Source organism: Anomaloglossus baeobatrachus, unplaced genomic scaffold, assembly GCF_048569485.1.
Source record: "Anomaloglossus baeobatrachus isolate aAnoBae1 unplaced genomic scaffold, aAnoBae1.hap1 Scaffold_956, whole genome shotgun sequence".
In the NCBI taxonomy this organism is placed as follows: domain Eukaryota; kingdom Metazoa; phylum Chordata; class Amphibia; order Anura; family Aromobatidae; genus Anomaloglossus; species Anomaloglossus baeobatrachus.
In genome coordinates, this window is record NW_027445356.1 from 4,040 (window position 1) to 10,786 (window position 6,747).

Genomic DNA, 6,747 nt, shown 5'->3' on the forward strand with positions numbered 1-6,747 from the left:
CCAGTCAGTCAATCTCCCCTCAAGACAAAACACACAACAGGCAGCAGGCAACTGAATATGTGACGGTTCTTCTGCAATTAAATGGCCAACAGCCGTGAGACCCGTCTGCCATCTATACAGATACCCTGAAAACCGGACACAGTCAGGCAATCAGTGCAACACCGCCCCCGAGACCACGGGAAGACTACAGATTGTGAAAAATTTGCAAACTTACTGTGCTCTCGTTAGGAGGTGATCAAATTCCTGGGATGTCAATGAAGGTCATGCAATTCCAGTTGCTGATTCATCAGGATTTCGGGTGTCCGTCTATTGGCCCCATGTTGGGCGCCATTAATGTTAAGATGAACTCTTAACAAGTTCCACAAGTTGCCTACTGCCTGATTCTAATTGGTGTGGATCGAGTGCATGCTTGAAAAATGAGATCAGACACAGTGTTGAATATTCATCCTTCCTCAACCAAAGTCGGCCCAGACTCTGCCTGATTTATTCAAGAGCATACCTTTATATAACCTAGGAAAGGGGCATGGTCGACTCTACAGTGAGCATACTTGGATGTGTCCATTGGTCAGGGAGTTGAACAATGTATTAGTCCATGAGCTGATTAGTGGGCATCATCGTAGGCGGGTCTATGATGTCATTGGATGGATCCATGGTGATGCTGATTAGAGGGTTAGTCGTCATCTGGTGAGTCCATGCTGATGGTAGGGTCTGTGATGTCATCGGTGGCCATCTTAGTTATATCTGAAAACCTGGCTTATGTATAGAGAATCGATTTCATTGAACACACTTCTTACAATCCTCTGCATACAGAGGTTAATTATTGTAGTTCTACAAACGTTGTGTATGCAATTTCTTGCACCAAATGTCGACTGCAATACATAGGTCACACCACTAGGACACTGAGAAAAAGAATATCGGAACATGTGTACGATGTCTTAAATAAATCAACCAGGAGTCCCTCAGGAGCCTCCCAGCATTTTCTCAGTGTCCACGGTGGTGATCTAGGTAGTTTGCAGGTGAGTGGCATTGAAAACGTTTTGCTACCTAGGAGAGGAGGTGATATAAAAAAAAATGTTACAATATAAAGAGATAAAATGGATTTTTGAAATGTAAATGAGGGTTCCTATGGGACTAAATATAAGAAATGATCTAATGTATTTCTATTGAGACTTTATTTGTATGTTTCCTTGTTTGGTTGCACATATAATAATGAATTAATTGGATTTTTTTTCCTGCATATGTAAATTTTGTACTGATTGCTGACATCATGTCCTGGGCCATATGTTTTTAGTCTGGACTCATTGTGAGATGTGCTGAGACGGAGTAAGAACAACTCGTCCGAAACGCGTCCTCCTAGCATGGCATAATGGACTTAACGGTTTTTCAATAAAGGACTTTTATTTTTAATCAAATGCACCGTGCTGGATCGACTTCTTTGAATCTTGGATACTAAGGGAGCGGGCTGACTCCAAATGGATCCCTGCATGGTGAAATGAAGGTCTCCTAAAACAAAGAGGTGAGCTGGACACACCCTTGTATATGCTTCTGTTCAAGAGGTTAATTAAGTATTTGATCTAATGGCTCAACACTCCTTCTGCTCTTTCCTTCCTTCCTCCTCAGCTTAATATTTAGTTGCACATCCTTTTGAGGCAATCACACGATCCCTGTAACTGTCAATGAGACTCTCGACAGGTATTTTTGCCGCTCCTCAAGAGTAAACTTCTCCTTGTGTCTGGTGTGTGAAGGTCGCCTTCTCCAGACGTTTCAACTCTTTCCAAAGATGCTCAATAGTATTTAGGTCCGGGCTCATAGAAGCCACTTCAGAATAGTTGTGTTCCTCTTCGCCATTCTTGGGTGTTTTTAGCTGTGTGTTTTGGGTCATTATCCTGTTGCAAGACCCATGATCTGCGACTGAGACTAAGCTTTCTGACACTGGGCAGCACAGTTCTCTCTAGAATCCCTTGATAGTCTTGAGATTTCATTGTACCCTGCACAGATTCAAGACCCCCTGTGCCAGATGCAGCAAAGCAGCCCCAGAACATAACCGAGCCTCCGCCATGTTTCACAGTAGGGAGTGTTCTTTTCTTGATAGGCTTCATTTTTCCGTTGTTGAGGTGAGACTACAATGGGTCTCTTAAGGTCTGACTGCCATGTTCAGATTATAATGTAATGTGTGCACACGAGAAAGAATAAAATAACGGACTACAAGTCAGTTATGAACCTTCTCCATGACAGACGCCGGAGATTCTGCCCGATTATTTTCCACAAAGCCTTTATAGTTCTAGAAAAGTAAAGGGTGTAGACAAAATATAGTCCAATCAAATATCGCAGGCTGGATTCAGGACATATAGGAATTTGCATAGTCTCTCCTGGATTGGTCAGTTCATACGTTGAGAATTCTCCTTTGTGTTCATCATCTTGGCTGTTGGCCAGGATGTAGGAGCCATCTTTAAAGTTACATATACTAATATATTGTATTAAGGAAAATCACTGAATATATTTTATATTATATATATATATATTAGTAAGAAACAAAAGTGTGTTAGGTTACATCAACTAAACTACATAATTGAGTCTATGAAATGGCTGGATTAAGTATTTTTGGTTACTTAATTCTTATCCTCAACAGCGTCTGTGAACAAAGAGCTGATGTGCCTTGCCAAAAAGCTAACCTGACTGTACACAATAGTTTATGTGTTTTGGATGAAAACTGTCCCATTTCAGGTATGTTGGACAGTCAATTGGCTTCTGGGACAGGGATGTCTCTATTTCATTAGTGCATAGTTTGAAGGAGGAAGAAATGCAGGGCACTACTCTGAAGGGTCGGAGAAGGTTCACAGTAAGCGTTTTCACCACTTAAATTACTGCCGTTTTTTTATATACTGCCAGGAACTATACAGCTGCGTGGTGCTCCTGTATAAAGTCCAAGCACCCGTCGAAGCACCGCAGGTGTGCGAAACGGCCGTCGGCTAACGTGCTGTCCGCTCCCTCTCACTCCCCCTCAGCACAGCATGTAACTCCGAAGCTTGAATAAAAGCATTTTTCTACACAGCAGCAAGCGGTGAGTGCCCATGTTTTTCCTACCTTTGGATGTCTCTTTCATTGTTCCGTAGTTTAATGATGGTGTCCAAAAAGTTGATTTCAGTGCAGGAGTAGTTGAGTGTTAGGTTGATGGTGGGATGAAACTGATGAAAGTGTTCATGGAAGGTCTTCAGCTGTTCCTCAGACTCTGTCCAGACGATTAAAATATCGTTAACGTAACGGTAGTAGGCCAGAGGCTGGATAGGACAAGAGGATAAAAAGTCACTCTCAAGCTTGGCCATGAAAAGATTTGCATATTGTGGTGCCATTTTCCTTCTCATTGCAGTCCCAGTCTCTGGTAGATATATGTCATTGTCAAATGCAAAGTAATTATGGGGAGGATGAATTTTGTAAGCTTCACCACAGAATCTGCATCAATTCCTGTATTTTCCAGGAAGACTTTGCAAGCAATTAATCCATTCTGGTGTGGAATATTCGAGTACAAAGATTCTACATCCATGGTGGCAAGGATGGTTCCCTCTGGAAGAGGACCTATTGCTGATCATTTTTTCAATAGTTCAGTTGTGTCCTGGATGTAGCTGGTTGTATTCCTTACCAGGGGTAAGATGCCCGATTAAAATCTATTTTTCCAGACGCCCCACGTCTGTGTTTTAGACATCCCTGAATCTAAGAAGCATCATTGTCCTAAGCGCTCTATCCTCTCCTACAACAACAGTAACATTTCCCTGCAACCAGAAAACATGTCAGACCTGTCCATTTATACTGACAATGGGCAAGATTCCCAGATCACATCAGGACTACAAGATCCCAGGTACCTTCAGCTGTGCCACTACCAATGTGGTGTACTTAATTATATGTACCAAATGTCCAATTGGGGGTCTGTATGTAGGGGAGACCGGACAACAGCTCAGGACAAGGATGAATTCTCACCGCCACACAATTAGAGAAAAAAGGATGGATCTACCTGTGGCCAAACATTTTTGTAACCCAAATCACAGCATCATGGACATGAAATTGCTGGTATTGAAAGGAAACTTCAAATCCCAGAGAGACAGGAGACTCTGGGAGTACAAACTTATGCTGAGCAGTGACACATTCAGAGCAGGAATGAATGCATCACATGGATTTATGTCTTTTTACATCTATTAAGAAATGTGCTCCTCTGACCATCCGGGGGCATCACAGCCCGGACAAGACCCCAATCAGAAGACAATAAAACTTTCACACCGCTTATCTATGAACTGCTGCAATATTTATGGCCACAACAGTTTGTCCTCTTCCCATAGTGATAGTTCTGCTTCACATAGCTTGTCTTATTACTGCTCCATTCTAGGTCCTGTTGTGTATAAATATGTGACTCTTCAGATTTTGTGTTATACTGAGCCTGATGAAGAGACCGGAGGAGTCTGGAAAGCTGCTATTACCATCTTTACATTTAGCCATTAAAAAGGTATCCACTGAGGACTCAGTTCTTTTAAACATTTTTTGTCTTTTCCTCAGTATTTGAGGGGCGTCCAGTTCTCGGTGCCATCGATGTGGTACCAGATTTCAGCCCCTTCTTGATGACATCTTCACAGGGTCCTTGGTGGATCTAATGCCGGGGAAATGTTTTCTGCCTTCTCCTGACTGATCACTTTCCACATTGAGAACCTCTGCTGTGTTGTCAGCTGTTTATGGACCAGAAAATGTCAGGAAAATCTGAATGTTTTGCAAACACATTATTATTTTTATTTTCCTTTAAAATGATTTCAGTTTGTTTCTCAGTGATTTGTATAGATTCTGGGAAACATTAAAAGGGGGGAAAAAATTCTGAAAGTATTTTTCGTGGTAGGATTTTTTCATTACAAAAACCTGTGATTTTACAGGGGGTGTGTAGACTTTCTATGGATTGTGGTGGAGAGGATTACTAGAATCTGAGGCATTGTCATGTAATGGCTAACAGCGCCGCAGCAGAACGACATGTCCCCGTGTATTGATATCACCAATATTGATATGCCCAAGAGTGACAGCGATGCGAGGGTTAAATGGAAGTGAGCAGCAGCCGGTAGCTACTGGTTATGATGGTGGTCGGTCATTAGCACCGTACAGCCGGGTGTCATTGCTGCCATCAGTCCTGTGGTTATCCTAATTTTTTAGTAAGAATTCTGGCAAATTCAAGGCTGTAAGAGTGTTAAAGTGTGACGACTACTCCCACCCCCGAGCGTCAGCGCGACGACTACTCCCACCCCGAGCGTCAGCGCGACGACTACTCCCACCCCGAGCGTCAGCGCGACGACTCCTCCCACCCCGAGCGTCAGCGCGACGACTACTCCCACCCCGAGCGTCAGCGCGACGACTCCTCCCCGCCCCGAGTATCAGCGTGACGACTTCCTCCTGCTCCGAGTATCAGCGTGACGACTTCCTCCTGCTCCGAGTGTCAGCGTGACGACGACTCCTGCCCCAAGTGTCAGTACGACGATAGTCACCTCACAGAGGAATAGGGTCCGGGGCACAGAGAACTCAAAAGTGCAACCAACAGCCATGACATGAGCAAAAATCAGCATGGGGCGCAGCTGGGGAGGACCATGAACCCACTGGAGAACAGTGGCTGAAATGGAGGTCTGTCTTCTTAAGCAGAGTCCAGATTTTTTCCTAGAGGCATTGATAGCCGTGGATCAGTCTGGAGACCACGGGGACGCTGCCACGAAGAAGCTTCATGAGGGAACATCACACCAGCCTTACTCCTGAGATTATAGTGGGGGGGAATGTACAGAATCCGGGTCCCCGTGGTCTTCACTCCCGATCCTCAGCTTGGAATTACATTATTTGTGGTAGAACCAGCAACCATTTCTCCAAAGTGTCCAGAAATAATTTTACAACCCCGGGTTGCATGTTCCATTACTGTGAGCCACCTGTGAGGTCTAAACCTGCTGCCGTGGCCACAGCGCCTCCGCACTTATCTGCCATGGCCGCAGGCTCGAGCACATCGGGGACGTCATTGGTCGGTGATTACACCGGATCTGCCAGCAGCAGATCCTGATGATTTGTACACTGAGCGGCAGAACCTTCCTCAGACCATTAATAGCCTCAGTGATGGCCGCTGACGCCGGAAGTGCCGGGATTTCTGCACGAGGCTCAGACTTCACGTGATGTATTTTGTCTCCTTGCTCCTCCATCTGCAGATCAGTGACGTCTCCGTCCGGTGATTCCCATTATTCCACCAGTTTCAGGGTTGAGGATTGTGCTTTCAGCATCTGATGTGGCAGGAATCTGCTGCCTACAACACGGTGTTGACACTCTCCCTCCATGGATTTCTATGAGGACAGAGTGCGGCGACGGCAGCTGAGACTAGCAGCACTGGGTGCACACAACATTCAGCCCCGACAATATGAGAGGTCATCAAAGGAGCAGCGAGTACAGCGCCGGTCCCGTCACCCCTGTGGTAGCATCAGGACTTGGCGAGGTTTTAACTCCTTTCCATAGGTTTCTTCTTCCCTCCGCTAGATGTAGCAATGCATTTCCCCACCTTACATACAGTGTGTCCACCCATATCCTGTCCACCGCCATTAACTTGAGAACGGCGGCAGCTATAGGCATAGAAGTGGTGTCTAGGTATAGTAAAGTAGCCATGCGCTACGCAATGAAACCACCTATAGCGCCACCTGGTGGAAAACAATGAAGTTAGCATTTTTATCTCGATACGGAACGAGAGAGAAAAAAGTTAAT